Source organism: Athene noctua, chromosome 19, assembly GCF_965140245.1.
Source record: "Athene noctua chromosome 19, bAthNoc1.hap1.1, whole genome shotgun sequence".
Taxonomy (NCBI): domain Eukaryota; kingdom Metazoa; phylum Chordata; class Aves; order Strigiformes; family Strigidae; genus Athene; species Athene noctua.
Genome location: NC_134055.1, coordinates 6,339,977 through 6,362,604, shown reverse-complemented (window position 1 = coordinate 6,362,604; position 22,628 = coordinate 6,339,977). Strand labels below are relative to the sequence as shown.

General features: G+C 43.3%; 1 protein-coding gene across 2 annotated transcripts in view; it reads right to left on the bottom strand.

Annotated features, from left to right (window-relative positions):
- Positions 1 to 22,628, bottom strand: part of MYO1C (myosin IC) — a 56,516-nt gene extending 33,888 nt beyond the window's left edge. Inside the window, exon 1 of one of the 2 annotated variants that reach the window (XM_074922621.1) lies at positions 22,506 to 22,628. The gene's annotated coding sequence lies outside the window, so the exon portion shown is untranslated. The remainder of the gene's footprint in view (positions 1 to 22,505) is intronic. The other variant, XM_074922622.1, reaches the window with a different exon arrangement.

The following is a 22,628-nucleotide window of genomic DNA, read 5'->3' as shown; positions in this document are numbered from 1 at the left end:
AAAGCTTTAAAACAAAAAGATTTAAATCAAAAAGCTACTTGCTTTACTTGAAAGCTTTTTAAAGTAAAACAAGGCTGTGCATGGCCACTACTCAGGGCTATTTAAAACCCAAGAAATGTAGCAGATGTTGTCAGTGGTTCAGTGCAGCACTCCTCTCTAATTAGCTCAGACCCACGGCACTGATCCCAGAGATCCTGCGCTGTGGTGGATGTCATTCGTCACAGGAGGAAGGTGCCAGCGGTTACAAGGATTTGTGGTGAAGCTTGGATAAGGCTTCTGAAGAGAGCTGTGGTGCCACCAGCTCTTCCGCCCTCATTAGATTCCATCTTGAAAGTGATTCGTAGTACTTCTCAATTCTTGCACAACTACTTGGCATGATTTTTATTCCTTATCAACCAACTGAGGAGCTAGGTGAATTATTAACGGAGGCAGCCTCAGGACACATTTCAGAGGTGGGTTTAGCATTGGTCTGTTTTAGAGCACTGAAAGAAATAGAGAACACTCCAAAGCCCTGCTCAGTGCAGGAGCACAGGTAAGATCAAAGGTAATCTAAACTACACTTCCCAAACTGAGCTGCATTAGCCATTACTGAATCACAACAGCAAGCCCTGAGCCAGGAGTTTTCCAAGTATAATTAGAGCTGTAGCCTGGCAGCTCTGATCCTTCAGGAGAAGAATGGCATGGCAGTCCTCCATCATAATTTCTCAAATCAGTCTAGTTGTAGCCAAACAGAGTCAATAAGACTCATGTTACAATTTTAAGTTATGTATTAGCACAGAGTTATCTTAACAGCTTCACCTTTCCCCTAGTTTACACCTCCTAACACTCCTCAGAACACATCACTGAAAATGCCCTGTAAGAGGAGAATATACAAGAGCCCAATATTCAGAAGTGCATTTTTTTCCACACATTTCCCTGGGCTTTTTTTATGCAGAAGAACCCTTTTATTTACTTTTTATTGGTAAGACCTTTACTCAGAATGTTTTTTTTTTTCCTGTAGGCAAACTACTGCCCTGCTCTTGCTGGCAAGGAAAACCCTCCTGCATGTGAGTTAACTTAAATTCGGAGGAAAAAAAAAATAATTGGAAAGCAGAGATAACCAACAAAATTTTGATTTAAAAGATCCTGATCCTGGACTATGAAGGTGATCAAACCAGGTCGTTCCTTTCCAGCAACTGTCTGTGATTTCTTCTGAGGATGGCTGGCTATGTCTGTATCACTACTACAGGCAACTACAGGCAGAGGTATGAATCAAGTTTTCCAGGCCTCACCAGTTAGAAGTGACTCATATAAACCCTGGATTAGAGCACCGGGATTGCTCTGTTTGTTGCTGATAAGCAGCTGACTCCCTGCATACAATTTCACATTCAAAGCAAGGGGACTGGAAACCTTTCCTGTCAGCCCTGCTCCAACAGGCTCGCAGAGTAGTGCGTGACTTGCTAAGCTACACCTGAAACCAGTGGCTCTACTGAAAAAAAACAACAACAAATTTGGAGTTTGGGCCCATGAAACCGGCATCAGCAAACATTCTTCCCCTCTGCTGCAGAGATTCCACTGCACAACGTAAACACAGAGGTAAGAGGTGCTGGCTTGCGTTTATGCTATTCAAAAATCAACGTGGATCACATCTACGTTATTCCAAAAGCAAATGATATCAAGTTCATCTACCAATGCATATCTTTTTTATGGATTTTTATAATATTCATTATTTCTGCCTTGCAGAAGAACTACAGAATAACACACATTCCATAATTAGAAAGCACTTGGCAAAGACACCATGGGAAACAAACCACCCTAAAACAGGCCAGGAATTTGAAATCCCTTCCTCTTGCAGGTCAGAGGAACGTCTTAAAAAATAGACATTTCTTTAACCTATCACGTGTCCTGCTGCCCAGACTATACTGCTCTAAAACTGATTAAAATGCCTCGCATTCCTGAGACACCCTATAGCAGAAACTGGAGGTTCTGATGGACATTTGGCCCATTGCTTAGGAAAAAAGCCCTGTTCCAGCAGAGGATAACATCTGACTGCATGATAACTGGATAAATCAATGCCTTGGCAAAGAAGCAACATTAAATACTGCAAGAGGCTTGATAACAAGGCAGAACCTCTTCCCCATAACACTAGCTCTGCTAAGAATTTTGGGGTTTCTACCCTCTTTTTACTTGTACTAATGCCTCTCCTCTTTCCCTGTGCAGAGGGTAGCCAGGTGTTTCCCAAACAAGTAGTTATCAAGAGAAGCCTGGACATAGGACATTGGTCCCTGGAGACACAACATTCCCGGTCAGTTATGAAACCACAGCCCTACACAGGTTAAATCAAAAGCCCATTATACTCACTCAAAAGGTGTCTCAAGATGGTAAAGTTCCTGAATTTTACTGCAAACTTCATGACATCATGAGTTCTCTGAATTCTCCGATTCTGTGAGAATGTGTTTGCACAATTATAGACAAAAGCTTAAAAACATGATAGGTGTGGCCAAAAGGGTTCAAAAACCAAAAGACAAAGAATATTTAAATTATTATTTTGGATTCTAATTTATGCTTTGTAATGCCTAAAACTGTCAATACTGGTTTTGTTTGTTTCAAGAAAAGCTTCAGTGCGAACACTAAACACGTCTTCTTCCCCAGCTCAGTCTTTCACAAATAAACAAGAATATTACCAAAAAATGGAGATGCACACCTCCCCTCGGACTCCTGCGGTTTCTGTGTAAGCGCTATTCACTGTCTTGATACCTCTGATGACAGACGTGTTTGAGGGATGGCAGATTAAAAAGCACATATGCAGCGCTCGTATTTAGTTATGGCTCCCGCACACACACAATCATTCTGGGTCTATGACGTGAGTGAAAACCGAAACTGGGTTAATCTAACAAATTGAGAGAAATTTTCCTTGTTGTTGCTCTCTGCTGAACCAGTGAAACAGAAATGGATGACTGGCTTTGACAGTGACCATCAGAACAAAGTCCCACTTTATAATTACCAGATGCCCTTAATATGATGCTGGTTTGTCTCATGCATGTGGCCGCTCTCCCTCCATCCCACCCGCACGCTGCCCTGTGTTACAGCTCTGTTGGTTGTTTTACAGGACGGCAAGACAGTCGCCTCTTCAGCTGATTTTACAAACACACTGCACCCATTCTGAATCCAGCAGTCATTGTTGAACTAACTTCAATGGCAAAGAGTTTAAAAACAACAGTTAATTCAGTCTGATTGCTTTGCCTTTACTTTGATAGAATCGTTTTAAGCAGATCCCCTGCAGAGTCCGTGGCAAGAACAAGAAGAGCCGTTCTGACAGAACTGTTAACACAAACAGCCTGACTCAGTTCAGCTGATGTGCATTCCTCCCAACTGACTTTCTAAACAGTCACTCCCAGTGGCAGGACCTACATCTTCCTTTTAAGGGGAAAAAATGTTTTCACAGGAAAAATTAAGTGTTCAAAGCCTGCGTGTATCGCAGTGCTTTCAGTGACCAAAACACGTTCTCACTGCACACAAAACTTCTCCCTCCTTAATAGAAATTTGTTTCTATTTTTTGACACAGCCATTAATTTTCTATCAATACCCTGGCAGACTTGGGTGAAACCTCCTATCTATCATATTATTTTTCACACAAGCCAACATGAAAAAGTGAATTGGTTTCCCAAAGCATTAGGATGACTACATCTGAGAGATAAAAACAGGGCTGAGAAAGAACAGGCAGAATTTACAGGTTGCAGACAATGTCTTACAGCTCACATTGGTGGCTGACAGTTCCTACTCCTTCAAGTTTCTTTTCCTGCATTTCTGAAAAGAGGCTTAGTGTTAGAAAGGGACTAAGACTGGAAAGCATATCATAACAAAAACTTCTTGTTCTATCGACACTAGATAAGGAAAGAGTGAACACTGGTGCTTTGCCTGTATGTTAGATGAAGGAAACAGGATTTCCCTCTGCTACTCCCTGAGCAAAGATCCCAAGGAAATGTTTCTAATAATAGGAAATTACTATATAAGGCCAGATCAGCACTAAACTGTTTGCAGTCTGGAAAAGAAGAACACACAAGAGTACTGAGGAGGGACACAACTGGCAGAGCAGGGCTTTTCACACACAAGTATTACCCGGAATGCAGCTTGCAGTAACCTAAGGTTCCCTCCCAGAGACGGACAGCATTTAACCCATGACTCTTCTCTCCTGAGCAGAGCAGGGCCTCTTCCACAGCCCAAAATAGAAAACTAAATGTATAAATTAGAGCTGCTGCGTCCTTTTTCTACCATGCCCTTGCTTTTCTTCATGGGAGGAAAAAAGACAGAACAGACTTCTAAATTGACAAAACAGCGCCTGCAAAGCGAGGCTGAGCACATCTCTGATACGGAAAGGGCAGGAAAAGACACAGCCACGTCCTAAAGCATGACGTGGCCAGTGCTAATGCAGAAGGAAGGCTGACCGCTCCCCTTCCCGGGCAGTAGATCCATGGAGCACAACAGCTTGTTGCTGCGTTTTGTGAACTGGACGGTGCTTTCTTACTCATTTTATTTTAAACTGTAAAGATGCTGGGCACCCGTGGAAGGAGCCATTTAACTTAATTTCAAAGTGTTCTCACGTAATTGTATGCCTTAGTGTCTCACACGCCAACAGTTTCGGCAGCAAAGGGGTTGCATGTAGCTACAACAAGCTGTGTATGTCTCAGGAAAACTGTCAGACTGGCTTCTGTCTGGAGCTGTAACTGTAGCTCCAATGCACACATCACTGTCACTTCAGCAGACACAAGACCCGCAAGCCCTGTTAAAGACAAATTTTCCTCCTTCTTATACAAATGAAAGGGAAGTTCCTACAACAACGCTCACAAAGACCTCGTCTGGATAAAGTGATATAACTGGACCATTTCCCTGTGATCCCCATTGAAGGGTATCTTTCCATCTCTGCTTTGTCTTTGGATAAAGCCAGCAGCTCTCAGCTCCCAGCGCAGAGACGCTTGCTGAGCAAACAGAGTCTGACACAGTCCCACAGCTGCCACAGAAATACAAATTCCTAGTCAGGTTTACCACCCAGACTTTTTTCCCAACAGCAATAGATGTTTGTGACAAAATGTACAAATAATTTTGTATCTGTAGCCTGCTACATCCCATCTCCCTCCTGTCTACAAATACAGCCCCTGCAGGGCTGCACAGCTTCTAGAGGAACTTGAGGCCACATCCCAGCCAGGATTTTCTAACGTGTTAGCTGGTAAGAGCTCCTTGAGCTGAAAATGGTCAGTTTGCCACAGTGAAGTTAGGCTGAGAGCCTTAAAAAAAAAAGCCAGCCGGTCTGCCCTTATGAAAGACTCATTGATGAGACAGTAAGGCAGAGTTTTGACAGCAGCAGCACTCCTCTACAGCACAGCATCAGGAGCTTCACCAGCCCGAGGAGAACACGGCTGACATTTACAGGTCTCTGTACTGTTCCAGAGGATTGCTCCAGTGTAACCAGGCTCGCAGGTATGTTCTTCACCAGTTGCTCGTACCGTGCCCTTGTCCCCATCCTACCTAGCCAGAAAAGGGTGTGCACTCAAGGGTGTGTTAAGCTTTCCAGGGCATGCAGCAGTTCTGTCCCAAAAGGATGTTTCATATTTGACTTATCTTTAGGGACATCTTGATTTCTGAAGGTTTTTAAACTGACCTTTTTGTCCAGTTAAATACTTCACATTCTCACCTGCACAGCAAGGGGGAAAACAAGTGCAGGCAACAGTCAGGGTTTTTTTCAGAATCAGCGAGCATTAAGTAGTTACGACTCCAGAGAAAACCAACTACAAGAAAGCATTTATGTTAAATACCTTTATGCCTCTCTTGTAATAAACAAAAGCTCCATAACAATTATAAAGCAATTCAGAAAGACAGCCTGTGCTGATATTGCTTGTGGTCAGCGATATCTGAACAGTAATTAATTTTGCAAAAACCCCAATGTTTTGGGAACTAGCTCCCTGTGCATTTAAGTCAGTACGAAGTTTCAACTTTAAGCCTGGACCCTAACACTGTTTGTCTTCTCTACTTATTTTTCATGCCAAGTCAAAGGATGCAGTAAGTCGTCTGTTCAGTTTTAAAAAGTCTGTTCCAGGAGAAATAAGGTATTTGTCTTGGCTCTAAAAAGTGAGAAGAGTCACAGGTATGAGACTAGGAGTCTGGAAGCAGAGAGATCAAACATCCCTACTAACGTTATACTGATAGGATCTCAAGTTTCCCCCATGCCACCAGTTGATGACTGTAAAATTCTTTAAATACAGGAATTGTCTGTTCAGAACTACTGACACCAAAACAGTAAGTTTAAGCTACTTTATTTTCTTTAGCGGGTTAAATCTGAAACCTAGGGAAGGCTATCAGAATTACATTATTCTTAATTGTGTCACCACATCATTTTAGGAAAATCCAAGTAACAGATTTATCTACTATATGAGACTGCTTTATAAGAAACAACTAAACTTGACTGACTTGTCCTATGCTCTCCTTTTTTCTTTTAATTGACAACTTTCATCAGTTCAATTTTGCATTAAAACAAACCACATCCAAACCCAGACCATTTGGTATTGTGAAACAGTTTAAAAAGGAAATACCTCCCTCCAAAACAGCCAAATCATTTCTTTTAATTAATGTGAAGCTTTTCCTTTTCATAAAGTCTGAATAAAGCTATTGTTGAACTCCCAGTTTGCTGTCAAAACCACGAACTTTCCCGCTATGGAGCGGGTTGGAGCACAGGTAATATCCAGATTGTATTAGTATATTCGAGCTTCCAATATCAGAAAAATAAAGGCCAAATGGTTAAAACTTTCCAGAAAAGCACAGGAGAGAGGATCACATATGGAATATATTTCTTGAAATTCTGGGGGCTTTCTATGAAACAGCTGATACATGAGTGATGCCCCAACAACTATTACTACTCCCCACTCCTGTTAGGGTAATAACAAAATCCCCAGTATGGAAATTTTAGAGTAGCATAAAGATGTATGTATCAGTGTAATGTGTACCCCAAATTTAGGGAAATGGTGCTATGAGCAACATTTCATATTGGTACAATGGCATCCATCACAGGTTTGTTCCATGTAATGTCTGTAGGCTCCTTAAGGAAAAAAACCAAAACCCAACAAGCCAATCTGCAGGTATTCTTGCGACATTTCATTCGGATGCCAGAAGCGGGTGATACCTGGGAGAAACGAGTTCTTATTTTCCTTCTGGGTGTGACTCTCTTTTAATGCAAACTTAGCAATGCTGTAAGCAAGCTACCAAATGGAGCCAAGTTCTGTGAGCCCAGAAAAAGGGCACATTCAATGCTTTAGACATTCAAACAAGTGGAGTAGTTTTTAATTTCATGATTTATAAGCGTAGAGTTTACAGGCACAATTTGTACCTCCACCACTTTTTTTTTTTTCTTCTTCTATCCCAAATTGACTTTGCTGGCCTAAGGCAGGCAGTTATTTTGAGACAGTGAAAAGTTATAAATAAGTTCTAATAAAACTGTTAGAACACATACGGTACTGAACTTCTTTCAAACCCTTCTTTGTAAGGGAACAAAGAGCATTTTACATTTATTGTGATGGCATAAGTCCCCTATGAAAAGTTTAAGGAAAGAGTTTCAGCAACAGTCTGGAGTAAAACTAGATCATGAACCCAAAATAAGAATATCCAGTGATCTGTAGAAATTCCAGATTATGCTAAAAGAAATGGCCTAAGCAGTTTCCAAAAGCAGATGAAAGGAAAGTAGACACACAGTGCAGACTGGCTATCTGGCAGGGTGTCAGACTTGAGGCCTGGCAACCAACAGGAGCACGTGGGCAGATGATATTGCAGCTGGCTTATGTCTGAACTGCTTCCCTTTACCCTGCCTAATATGTTGCTTCTGAAAAGGAGGGTAAAAGCCACCAGATGAAGGGTATTGTCTGAGGTAATCTCCTTCTGACCAGTCTGACAGCACCCCAAAGATTCCACAGTGAACAAAGTCTTTAATGTTTTTGTGAATTGCAAATATTTTTATCCTAAAAGAGATACATCCTCAGTTAACAGTAAACAGGGAATAATGAGTTGGCATCATGCTGGCAAAAGTATTCCAGGATGCCTGGAAAATACAGACATTTCAAAAGGACATCCCACATCCACTGGCATTAGCTTGCACACATCATATGATACTGAATATTGTTTTCTAACATTTTAAAAATTGATACTCCTACGGAATCAAGACTACATGAAATCGAGATTTTTTTAAAGTAAAAGCAGTAGTAATCACGTTGATGCTAAAAAAAAAATTAACTGGCTTGCAACTTAGTAATCACCCTTTGAAGTGTAAAGGAATATCTTGTCTCCAAGACATGCTTTCAAGTCCCTGCCCACTCAGGACAACTACACTGTCCTGCTCACAGCATTTGCAAGATTTTCTGCAATATCAGGGACATAGATTTAATCAAAACCAAAGACAAAATACACACTAAAGAATAACTGAGGAGCCCATTCCTTTGTGGTTCTCAGGAATGCATGTTCCACATCTGGATAAACATGGGCCTATGCAGTGAATGGAAACATTCATTCCCCAGCTGTGGCTAGGTCCAAATCCTTTCTCTCTCTCCAATTTACTTATAGTCCTACACTGGGTGGTTGAAAAACTGCATAAATCCTGCTGAGGCAGACAAAATAGGTAGTCACATGCAGGCCCGGCAATCTTCCTACTGACCCTTTACATCTACCACATAAACAAAAACAACTTCTGGGCTGTGATCTCCAATTCAAATGAGAGATCCTGAAAGAATTCTCACAGCTCGTGTTACTTGGGTACAATAGTCGTGACATTACCAGAAATACCAACTGTCCCACAGCATTATGTCCTCCATCAGATGAGGAACAGCACCCCTAAGAATAAGAGACAGGAAAGGGGAAGCATCCACTTGTGCTGATGCAGACAATGAGCACATCCTCAAAAAAATGAAAGGTAACCTTCTGCCTTGAGGCCACCAGTGTGTAATTGGGAGCCCTTTGCACATAAGGTCAAACCCTGCTACAAGTGCATGGATTTGGAGATCTCATGGAAGCCAGATCTCTTTTGTTCTGACGCTGAGCAAACCCTACTGCCCATGGCAGCCAGGATGACGACAGAAACTGTCAGAAGTCTCATCCTACTGGGAAGTAAACACTTAATTTCTTCTGATTTGACAGGCATAGCTCCTCTAGGTCACCTTGGGGAAAAGTAAGAGATCCAAGGCCACAAGGGAATCTGAGCTCTAACCTGGAAGAACGGTCCAAGAGTCTCAAGAATAGGTATGTCCCATAGCAAATCAGTACATGTTATCAATAACTATAATGTAAGAAATACATACAAAATGCAGGCAGCAGCTTTGGTTTCTTTGCTTAAATTTTCTGTTCTTACAGCGCTCAGATATTGCCAGGGCAGCATCATTTACTATTGTAGCAACATGAGCCCGGCCGTAGCCACTCTACAATACGAGGAGACTGCAAAAAGATACGAGCTGACAGTGTACACAGCAAGCCCTAGATTTATCCCGCTTCACTGAGGTCAGTGGGAGCTCTGCCATCAGCTTCAATTGTGTTGGGAGTACACCCGTGGCAGGAAAGAAGGTTAAGCTCTTTTAAATCACCTAAAGAAAAAGAAAAGCATCAAAACTTGAGGGTTTGTTTCAGTAGTTATTGTTTGTATGGCTGAACTGGAAAAACAGAGGGACACAGGGAAGCTCATCACTGTAAATTATTGATCCACTGCTTTCTAGACATTGAAACTGGTAATTAAACAAATGGTAAAAAGATACTTCATCAATTATAGAGGTGTCACTTTAAATTACACTTGCTCCAGGATGAATAAAACACAGAGGTTAAATGCTATGGGTACTTCTTTACGCCAGCTTCTCGTTCAAAATCCTTACAACAACACTGATTCTAATTCTCTTATATCACCACTTCAGAGATAAGGAGAACAGAGTATTTGTTTCACCAATCTTTTTCACACAATGTCCAGAAAGCACAGTCCTGTGGTCAGGAGAGAAGATTTGGAGCTGAGACTAGTGGGATCCCTTCGCTGCTCGACAGGATTAGTTATATGGCCATAAGTCAAGGCCACAGCCTCTGTGAAAACAGCCCTCCCTCGAAAACCAGATCCCCCCCCACCCCCCCAAAAGCTTTGTCTACTAACAGTTATGAAATATGTAAAGTACTGGGCAGACATTTGATACTTGTAGGTCTTACGATTTTTAGAATAATACATACATGTACACACCCTCCACAACCTGAAATAACACTGGCAAGCTGCTTCTGAAGCAATATGATGATGACATCAGACACCCTTTTAAGCAGAAATCATGTTACAACCATAATTACTCAAATTTGATTTATGATAAATTTTTATATCAGGGTGCATGCCTTACTACATCAAGCTTAAAGTTATCTCAATTTCAACATGTTAAATATTTTATGAACGTAAAAATATACTTGCTCTAATAGTCATTTTGAAATAAAAACAACATCCAAAGAGCTTGGCCGTCTTGCAATTACTGGCACAGACACTCTCTAGAAGCATTGCTACATCTCTCAGATAGGTTTCACTCCAGGAAAGCATTTATTGAAAGCTGAGTTCATCAACTGATTAAGATAGGTCAGGGAGTATAAATACTCTAAGTGAAAGGCTGCATATGCAGCATAAGCAAACAGCTTAAAAGTACATGCAAAAAAACCCTAACGGGTGGACACAGTTGGCATCCTTCACTAAGCAGAAGCAGCAGTGAAGCATAATGCTAGGTGGCAAGATCAGAGAAACAGAACTTGCTGGTGAAGCCAGAACAATCTTAGAAGTCAAACAACTTGTGCTTGCCATGGTGAAGTGGCAAGAAGTGAAGGGAGTTCAGCTGAGAGAGGAAAGAGAGAGGCCAAGGCGATGAACTGCAGGAATACGCTGCGGAAGCTGGAGATGAACACATCATCAGCTGATGGAAGCAGTCGAAGAGGAAGATGAAGGCTGGACAAGGAAAAGTTTTGTGAAGGAAAGAACGCCAGATCTTGGTAGGGGGTTAAAAAAATCAAAAGGCTGAGCTGACGCTCCCTAAATAATGAGGCTGAAGCACAAGGAGAGCAAGCTCTCCTATGGGCCTGATGCCAACTGCTCTATGAAGTTTTCCTTGCCCGTTCTGAGGAGAGTTACACAATATAAGGCTCTATCATAAGTGCCTGATGGCGTCCTGTGCATACAACAGCTCCTACCAGCAGAACAGTATTTGTGGGAAATGTTAGGAAGAGTGTCTAAGAGAGATAAAGCCTTTGAGTTGCAGACGAAGCTGCCAGCCCTCATTTCCAGCTTGTCAGAGCAAGTCCTTCTTGAAGTCAGCAGCCTGGAATGAAGAGAATCTGGCATTTGTGCATGTATGTATGGTTCAGACAGTCAGGGCGGAGTGGCTGACTTTAATCATACTTTCCACAATGGGGGGGGGGGGGGGGGGGGGGAGTGGCAAAGTACAGTGAGTGATGGGCGTTATCTGCTATATATTCACAAATTCCTCTTCTTTGACTCTGTATTTCAAGCCTGACCTCCTTTCCTGCTTCCACTAGCCCCTGGAGGAGGAGGGGAAAGGCGAGCACGAAGAACTGGAATTTGAGAGTCCTTCACATTGTCGGGATTCCTGGTATTCCTGGTGTCCGTGACAGGATGCACAAAGGCAGCACACACTTGTCTGGTGAGCTGACAAATTCCACATTCTGGAGAATTACTGGAACAGCTGATGGGACACAGGAGTAGCTACATGCAGGTACTGCCCTTCCCTACAAATCCAAACCCCTCTATTCCAAAATAAACTAATCGAAGCCCTAACCCATTACTGCCTCTGCTGCTCCAGCTTACCTGCTGGGTGATAACCTTTGTGTTTAGTAAACACATTTTAAAGTCGTTTCTTTAATTGTCTTTTGCCAGAATATCTCTTTTCTGGGGGAAAAAAAAAAAACATCAATACAACATCTAAAAATACGGGCTTGCACTAGCAACTGTCAAGCTTTTTTAGGTTGCTATGAAGCCTCTCTAACAAGACTGCTAGTATGGTATCAAAAAGGAGTAAAGCTCCAAAATAGTTTAATCCAGCTGCCCACTACAGTGTTAGCAACAATACTCTAAAGAATTCCAGTTCAAACCACTTTTGGTTGCCTTCTACCCTCACAATGAGGCTACAGTCCACTAAATCACATGGAGCTTCAACTCCATCTAGAAATAGCCTCTTGAAGTTTCTACTGCAGGATGACATTCCTAAATTTTGTTTACTTGTGTGCCACTACTGGCAGTGACAGCAATAGAAGCTACAAATTGCAGGAACCTGCATGTGTGCCCAGAAAGGGCACATGTCCAAATCCAACCTCTTGCACGAAAGGTTTTGGCAGCAAAGTTAATTCCTTCTCTCTTGCCCTTCCTGCCTGTGTCGATCACGAGATGCTCAGATATCACAACACAGTAACCCTGTCCTACTGCCCCACACATATACCTTGCTGAAGAGTCCCACAGGGCCCAAAAGTCCTTTAAGCCTTTAGACCTGTTTAAGAGCAGTGCAAAAGTGGGCATCCCTGCATCCTCAGCTGGGCAGGGCGTCCTCCCTCCGGGCCCCCGCTGGCTCTCCCAACCTCCTTGCACAACGGCAACGCTCTGGGAAGAGGCAGGGGTGTATCTGTCTGCTCCAGAGAGAGCAAACCACCCCAGATATCAGTGCCCGAGTGCACCCCTCTGACCTGGGCTATGCTTCCCGCTTTGAAGCCCGGCTGCTCTGTGTGCTGCTTCGGCAACAAGCAGAACAGACCCCAGCCTCTCCTGGCTCCGTGTCTCAGCACATCTACCCCGGCTCTCTGCACAGGGATGTATCGGTGCCTCTGTTCCTGTCCTGATACCATGTTAACTGGCAACAGCAATGCAGGCACTCCACAGGCAGATGGTTACTGTACTGCTTAGGAGCTATAAGAGGTATTACAGCTTTGGAATCCCCATTAGGAGAAGTGGAGTGGAGATAGTGTGTTCGCTTTGTAAATCTTAATAGAACGAACATTTAGGAGACAACTAATTATCATTTATGTTCCAAACAGCTGGCCTAGCTCCAGATCCACAGGCTGGGAGGCTTTAGTGCCAATCAGCCCACACACCAGGGCACAGAAGTCCCCCAGTATGACTGCAGAACCTTCTAGCAAACTCCAACTTCTCCTCACTACCACTGACTTCAAGGATCAGAAAACTGGAGCATAAGATAATGACTACACAAGCCAACATTCTCACAGCATTACATTACAGACATTTCTCCAAGGAGAAAAGCACAGAAAGTGTATTCCGAGGTGCCAGAGTGCAGCCCCAGGCTGCTGTAAGTTGACCTGGACAGCTGACATTACTGTTATGCAGCCCATCCTCTGTCCCCAGCTGTGCTTGTCCTGGCCCTTTCCCTCCTCTGTACTGGGACTGAGATGTGCTCAGCTCTGTGATGAGACAGTTCAGGGAACTAAACAAACAGAACTTTTTTTGTTGTTGTTTGGGTTTTTTCTTCATCATTGTTCTCCAAACTTTGTTTCAACTGATTCACCAAAGGGTCAAATGGATGCTAGTGCAGGTACAAGGCAGGGAGTGGAGAACTACAGCAAAAGCAATTTAAGTTGAACTTCATGTCAGTATAAGCTTATCTTGGATACTAGGGGAATACATCCTCCCAGCAGACAATTAAAAAAGAGCATTTCATTTAAAGTGTTATGGATGAAGCTCTAACACTCTCTGGCTGCTTGCTTCATCCCCTACTCTTTACACATACATGTACCTCCAGTGTTTAAAGCCTTGAGGAGCGATGCACATGTATTATCACCACCAGCACCCTCCAGGACAAGCCCAGGAAGACACTAGAGGCTGCAGACTGTCAGCTGTAGTGTTCCATGATCAGGAAATCAGCAATACAAATTGCCTAACCTGACACATGTGGGTATATATGTCACACCAGATTTGTCAGCAGAAAAATGCCTACTACACTGGTCTGCTACACAGCAAGATTGGGAACAACTGACATTTTTTGGCAGGTGCCTTAGAAATGAGAGCTGATGCTGCTGGACTCTGATTGCAAGCACACAGGAAGGCAGGATGGGGGGAAGCTCACTTCACACACACATCACTGTGCCAGTTACTGACCCAAATGAACCTTCCCATTCCCTATCAATCCGGAAATCTCAATCCAGCCCACACTAAACACCGATTGATTTTCTACTCTAATGAGCACTGTGTCACATTTGTGTTGACTAACCATCAGTTTAGATAAGTGGTTTGCAATTAAGATAATTTGGTTCGGGGCCAGTGAAAGTATGGCCTGAAAAGCACTTCAGAGAGTTCAGCAGAGTGCTAGAGATTAGCCAGAGAAATTCACTGCTAAAAATGGAAGGCCAGGTACCAAGCTGACAGCTCCTTTTAGTACTTTATACCAGAATTTACCTTTCTAGCCTATCCAAAATAAAAAGCAAGAAAGCAAGATTTGTCACAACAAAACTTTTCCTCAGAAAGCAATAGTTTGCTTGTACAATGCACTGAAAAGATTTCTTTCCAGACACATGCACTCCACCTGCAGCAACACCAATTTTCTTCCACTTCCCATTTCCACTCAGGCAGCAATTCCTTTCACAGAGGCTACCTATTTCTGATGGCAGACAATTAGTATTTCAGTCAAAAATGTATCCGATGACAAACAGCCAACTTAACTGAAGCCGCCAGAAAAAAGTAAACAGTTACGTGAGTGCATCTTTTGAGTTCCGTGGACTTCAGCCTGGACATAGTTCACATTCTCATCCTACACGGAGCAACTCTGAGGAATTTTCCTCCCATTGCAAGCTGAGCTGAGAAAGTGGTTTGGATTGCAGAAGTTGCCAGGTAATTCAAGGCTTAAGGTTGGAGGGAACTCCCCATGTTCCCACCCAGACACGGAATCACCAGAGAACAGACACCTGGCAACCGGTCAGGTTTCAGTTTAAAGAGAGAGAGAGATCAAACACCCCCTTCCGCTCTGCAAGTTTTTTGCATACAGAACAAATCTCTTGCAGTGTTTCCTCTTCACATGGTGCCTTCATGGCCAAGCTGCCAGAGCAGCAGAGAAGCCTTCGCTCCCAACACTCACCAGGCTCTCGGCACACCCCTGCTCTGGTAGCTCTCACTGAAGCAGCAGAAGAAGGTTTCAAGGTGGTCACTGTCTACAGCAATCTCCAAGAAGAGCAGCTCATCTTTGCCTCTTTTTTTGCTTTTTTGTTTTGCTCTCCTTTATCCTTCTTCCTTGTATCAGGACACAATTATCTCAAATCAGATTAGTTTATACTTCAGACAAATAACATCTGAAAGCTTTACCCAAATATATAAATGGCCCATAACCATTAAACCATGTAGTCTTTAATTATATCAGGCAAAAAGAAAAGATACTGTGTTCGTATCATTTTGTCATCATGTTTTTCTTAAATATTCTAGGGACTCTAACACACCTGTTTTAGAAACACCTCATAAAAATGCATAAATTATCCCTTCTATTACCCCAAAATGCTTCTAGCTTTCTCCAATCCCTGCATAAGTAGTCATGAGAGCAGTTTCTTCTATGAATTGAGGAGTCATCTTAGTGATCTTAAAGAACAGTATTTTAAGGCAGCTGACATCTAACTGACAGCACTACTGCTCATCTGTACTTCTGTAACAACCAAGATTTCAAACAATTTAAAGAAATGCTTCCTGCTGGAAACCAAAACTGTCAGCACCAACTGAAATAATAAGCCAAAATAGGGGCATTTGTGCCTAAGTTATTGCATGAGGCTGAGCTTTAATTTTCTGCAGCTCTGCTAAATAGTCTGTGGATCCACTACTTCAGGAGGCTGCAGGTATAAAAAGGAGAGTAAAGTAAGATTGGCTGGATCTATGATACAGGCTTATTTTGGCCTCCCAACCCTTCCTGCCTCCCACACCCTTTTACCCTCCTCAAACTTTTCCAGCTGACCTCCCACACCACGTTGGCCTCCCACTCTTTTTTGGTCTCTGCTTTTCTCACTGGTCTTCCACCCCCTTTTCAGCCTCCACTGTTCCTTCTGGCTTCCCACCCCCTTCCAATCTCCACTTTTCTTTCTGGCCTCCCACATGCTTGGCCTCTAGTTTTCTTTCAGACTCCTCTAACCAGCATAAAATATTCAAATCCCCTTGAGGTTATCAATATGTCAATCCACCATCCAACCTTGGTAAGTGCATCTATACTTTGACTTCTCCTTCTACACCCTAACTGACCAGGAACAAGCTAGCTTCCTCCCAGACATCCTGCAGTCACAACAGCATGATTTTATGCCCAAGGAAACGTGCTGGCTCGCTCCGTAACTCCAAATCCTGCTAGGCTCTTATAGCACTGTACAGTTAGTTGTGTTAATGGAGATCCAGAAGTAAAACATGATAAATTCTGAGGGGGCAAAAAATCACAGTTTTCAGTTTTTCAAGGTTTAGGGGTGATGCAAACCACCATCATGCTTGTTTAAGCAAATAATAGATTTCCAGACAAGATCAGCAAGACTGAAGTTAAAAATCATCTGCATTCCCACAGAGTGCGATGATCAGGCACACAAAAACACACTCTGTACTTCTCTGCAGAACTTGCATTTGACCCTGTCCCACCACTTTAAGAGCAACATATCCATGCACAAATAAAATGGGGATTTTGGAAGTCACTTCTTTTGTATTTGACCTCATTTTCATGAGACCTTAAGCTTTTCTATTTTCAAACAAAACTGTGGCCAAAAAAGCTTGTGACTTTAGGAGAAATCAAAACCATACATTTTGAATACACTATTCAAAATGCAATGTTTGCTTTATTTGAGAAATGTGATAGGTACTTTTGTCTGTTGTTTTTGGAAAGGTGTGACAGATATAAAAGCAGGTCTTTCATTACTATGCTTTTCCAGTAATCATACTGCTCTGAATCTTCTCTTCCAAGCTGCAATGTTTTTTTAATGACGTGATATGCTTAGTAGCTAAAAGAAAATGGAAGAGAACTGACCATAAAATTCAGAAATGCATAAACTCAAAAGGAAGATCTGAAATACCTTCACAAGTTACATTTTAACAGTCCAAACATTCTTCCCACACTGTCCCTTCACACGTAAGTCAGGCACACTTGGCTGCCCCCACTTCATTCCCACATGGACAAACCAAGGGATAAACCCTGCTATATTGTGTTGTGGGCACTTGGCCTTGTTTGTTCAGTACACCAAAAAACCACCAGGTATACAAACCCTGGTTGTTATTATAATCTTAATAAGATGTAATAGGTGGGTAGGAAAGCCACCTGTAACATCTGTGAGAAAATAATGTAGTAACACAAAGCAGCAGATAAACAGTCAAGAAAAGGTGGAAAACTGCTTGCAGCTGAACTCCAGTGCTCACATAAAATAAGGCAAAAGAAACATCTCTTCTGCTGTCTAAGTTCCAGTTCTGTCAGAGAAAGAATTTCTGGTTTCCTGGTGCAAAGGTGTGGCTTTCCCTCCCAAGATGCAGAAGAGGCAATTCTGAACAGACTCCAAAAATCCTAAGAATATAAGACAACCTGTTACTGGAAAAAACAGCATGTGTGGACAAAGAACATGGCTTTCTGGTCTCTAATTTGAAAGGTTCAATAAAACTCTAACACAAAATTATTGGGTTTTTTTCAAGAATCTTCCCTCTTCTCAAAACTGCACCACTGGACACATCAGCCTTTGCTGTAGATCAAAACCTGAACTGCAGAAATGCTACTTAAAATGCAACGTTGTGTAGTGTGGCAAATATGTATCAGTTTTTGTTTTTTAAAAATGTTGATTATAGTGTGCTGTCTTGTAAAGTGTGGAACTGCATATTTTAGTTATTAAAGCTAGCAAACAAGTCTGGCTGTTGAAAGTCATTTCCCTGAGTAAACAATGACTCAGTGTGGACTGTATAATGTAGAAGTTATTAGTTACTGTTAAAAAACCCAACTCACAGCACTATACAAAGACATACTTCAGAAGGGAAAATAGTTTTCCTCCTACTTCTATGGTTCCAGTTAGAGTGTTTCAGTGGAATTTTATTTTCTAAAAAGCTAAAAACAGATCACTATCTCCTCATTATATAACTGGACATCGACTCAACTGGACCCTTCAGCCATGAACAATGAGAACAGTGAGAAAGCCGAGTTTACCCTCTTTACTGTTCTCATTTTGTCATTACAACTCTGAAGTAAAGATGATTCTTTCTTGGACAGGAATAGCCCATCTAGAGGACGCAGCAGGTGGTAATGAAAACAGACATAGAGACAACCATAAAATATTAAGTATATGGTAATGAAGAAAAAAATGCAACTGTAACCTCACCAAAATCATGACAAACATTCATCTCTAGTTGAATTACAGCTTCTTCAATAATCCTCCTCTTCATTAGTAAAATGGCCAAATACACCTGGTGATTGTCAGCTGGCATAAGGCATCACAGCTCACTAACTAATGAAATGCAGCCTCAGCTGCTAAGACACAAAGGTTTCCCTGATGCCTTAAAACCACCACAAAGGCTCTCCAGCTCTGAGTATGCGCTGTGTCAAACATTAGGACATCTCTATTTTACCTTTTGTAAGGGTGAAATCTCCGGTCAGATATAAGAACACTATAAGGAAATACAGAGTATTTCATGGTTTCATTCCATTTCATGGAATGGTACTCATTCCAGAGTATCCATGGTAAATTTTTGCTAGTAAAGTGCCTCCAAAAGAAATTACTCAAGCAGTGATTTTAGAAAGCTCTTTTACTGGGAAAGAAACAAAAATAATCTGTTAAGGACAGCATGGATGGATTTTTTTTCTGTCATTCATAGACTGTCCATTTCCTGGCAAAAATCAGAACACATTTTGACATAACATTCTTTGCCACCAACAATGACGCTGCCCAGTTGGTAACAAAACTTCCCAATAACTGCAAGCTGCCATATCTTTCAGCTCCAGGACCACGCTGCCTAGAAGGCAAACACTGTAGCACTCCAAAGGTACTGCCAAATTCTAAAAATTATGTCCATTTTTTATCAGCTGCTGAACTGAATTACAGGAAGGGTGGTGGCCAAGCTGGACCAAGGTCAACGTACCGGTTAAAGGGCTGCAAGTGTCCCTGTGAAGAACAGCTAGCTGGTCATTCACATGTGGCCAAGTGCTTTCCTAAAGAAAAAAACAGCCAGGGAGAGCTATCCATGCACACATGAATGTCACAGGAGTTATAAATACTAACCTTTAATGCCTCCCAGTACAGGAATTTAATTTAGGACAGACTACACTGAAAGTGTATATTAAACAGAAAAGGTACTGGCCCTGCTACTCCTTATTGTACTGAAGACTATTTAGATAGTGCAGGGCAGGGCTTTAAGGAATATTAGACCTTCCACCCCCACAGAATATGACTCAGTTGCAACAAATTACTTGAGATTTGTCCACTCAGAACCTTCTGTCATAACAAACTTTGTTAGCCTTTCACATTTACTTATATGGCTTGCTTACATCTTTATTAATGCTTTCTGGCAAGCGCTGGCCACCTACCCCACTAATGCGTCAGCAAGGAGTAAAGTATGCAGAGGAGGGCACAAAATACATAGCAGGATATTTTCCAGCAGAGAGATCATTCAATCCAGACAGAGGCACAGTAAAAGCAGCTCCCTCCAGGCAGAAAAATAACTGTGCTACAATCTCACAGAAAGACAATCCATGCAAACGTCATCCACTAGAAAAGGCGATAGAAGGTTAGATGTATGGTTTCCGTCGAAGTCAGGGATAGTAATCCTAGTCGAAGCCAACCACATCACTCACGAGTTGGTTCTAAAGCAGTACAGCAGTATGTACCACAGTAAAACCCCTGACGGAAGACAAACACACGCTATAATTGCAGTTACTTTACGCCAGTACAAAGCACTGCTGCTACCAACGGAGGAGGGAGGCCCCACCCGATCCCAGCCATTTCCTCCTGTGCCATCGTATTCTTTGTGCAGGTGAGATGTTCATGTGCTCACAGGAGGAGGGGGAAACTGCTCCAGACAAATTATGTTTGTTTTGCCCACTCAAGTTTTAACTTGGATCAGTTCTGAAAAGTTCACCACCTTTGACTCTCACTGATACAGGTAAACCAAAGCACAATGCAAATGGTTTTCCCCACAGCAACATTTTAGAAATGTATAAATACATCTCTATAAACGGTTCTTTAGCTTGTATGAAAGAACAAGTGATGTAGTTACATTTGCATCACTTAACAAAGGGCAGCAGGACACACCATCATCAGGAAAATTCACCATACTTTAAGTCCTGTCCACCTGCTTTTCTCACCTTGCATTTTCCCAAATATAAATTTGTCCTACAGAAGGCATTAGTTATTTGAAAGCACCTGTGAACAGCCCTCACCTGTTACTCCATCAAACCGGGAGGCAAAGTGCTCTAGCCCAGTGATCCTCAACACCTTGCATGCTGGAACTATTCAAAACTGTCAGGGCAAGGGAGGGTGCAACGGGCTGAAACACACAGGAGCTACAGTTTATAGGTTGCTCGGTGACTGCGGCCAGCTGCTGCGGTTTGTTTCTCCTGCATTTGGTGCAGACTGTCCATTTTGACAGGGGCAGAGGAATTTGTACCGTTCCTAGAAAGCATGCAGTTCCCAACACAGTAAAGCTCGGTCCTACAAGCAACACGACACTACAAACAACAGAAATATCCCAGATGTCTGAATGCTACTGGAACAAGCCTAAGACTATCTTACCTTTGCATAAAGGCATGCACAGAATTTTAGCATATTCATAGGAAGAAACATCACATTTAACCTGTTATTAAGCATTCTTGGCCCCCAGTTTTTTACTGTCCTCCCTTCAGTGGGCTTAGATCAAATTCAAAAACAAAAGTCTTCTACCTAGCTTGAATACTTTTGTCAGGTTCTCTATGATTTCTCTTACAGACATTATAAATTCTGTATATGCATCATAAACTACAAGTTTCTTTACTAGTTATGCAAAAGAGAATAGAAATTACACACTCTGGATCCATGAGTCACATGGGATCTCTCACTCAGTATATTATGATTCAGACTTTTCTTTTAAAAAAATAATCCTTTATGTCATGATAAATTAGGATAGCATGCATACAGTCTAGCACTCCACTGGTCCCTGCCAGGCAAAACAGACTACAAGATTTATATTTACACAGTACCACCCTAAAACACAGGATTATATCCGGTATCAAAATTGAAAATACTTAAGTGTTATGACAGTGGCTGCCATATCAGGGCCTACCGTAAAAGTTAACAATCCTGTAAGCCTTAGGCAGTTTCTAAAAGTTTTGAAAAGGTGCTGACAACTGGTAATTGTCTGTTTTTCCAAAAGGAGATGAAAGAAAAATGCCTTTTTTCCCCCAGTTACTCTAAGATGTGGTTCTGCTTTCATGGCTCGTCCCACCAACCAAGCAAATTTTCTCATTTGTCACTTTCTAAAAGTAGGCAGCTGCCATCTCCAAGTAGTTACAGAGAAGCCTTCCACCTCAAACAACTGTCACAGAACAAACAAATACCAGAATAATCTCTGTCTTGTATCTCAGAATCATTTTTCCTCTCCAGTCCTCCCAAACGTGAAGATGCAGATCAAGCCGGCTTACTCGGAAAGTTCAAGTTACTAGAATAAGACATTCATTCAGCACATTCGGATTCCTTCCATAAATCACTGCCGCTGAAAGGAATGAACTCCAGGTATCTCAGAAAAGGGAAAAACTGGCATAGAGAGCAGCACAAGCGATGGGGGCCCCAGAGCCTTAGTGGGGGTGCAGACCTGCGGTCTGTGCTGGAGAAGTTGCGGGTGTTTGACAACATCTCCACCTGTAAGAGAGGACTAAAAATACCGAGATTTCTCCATGAAGTGCTTTTCGGCACCCGTGCAAGCACCGGCAAACACGGAAGAATTGTCCCGGTATAAAGGCTACCCGCGGCAGGACGTGCCCCAGGAGAGCACCCGCCCGCACAGCAAGTTCGGTGCGTGCCGTTCCGCGGGGGAAGGCGGCGGGACCTCCCCGGCACGCCGGCCCCGAGTCAGCTCCGAGCAGCCCGTCCCCTCCCGCCGGCCTCGGCGGGATTCGCCCCGTCCCAGGCCGGAGCCCGGGGGGGAGCCCGCTGCACGGGGGGTGCAGCCGGGGACACGTTACCGTAGCGCATTCGGTAAGGTTATGGAGTGGGGGGGTGGGGGAGGACACGGCACGGGGACCCCTCCCGGAGACACGCCGGCTCCTGTGAAAGGGTCATTTTAGGAGTTTCCGGGAAGGTCGGTGACTTCGGGGGAACGGCCGAGGCGCGGCTGCCCGCCCTCCCCGGGGCGCCGTCCGGTGCCGCCCCCGGTGCCCCCCACCGGCACCTCCGGAGCCGGCAGCGTGCTCCCGGCAGCCCGCGGCCATGCGGCCGAGCTCCCGGCGTCGTTCGGCGGGGGGGGGCGGCCGCGGTCCCCGGCGCTGCCCACCCCCCCTCCCCACCACGGGCACGCCGCTCCCCCCCGCCCCGCTCACCTGCTCTCTGCCCCCCACACCTCCTCCTCCTCCTCCCGGGACGCGCTGCTCGGGGCCCTGCGGCGGCTCCGCCGGCGCCTCCCGCCCGCGGAGCCCGCGCCGCGCATGTCCGAGCGCCGGGCA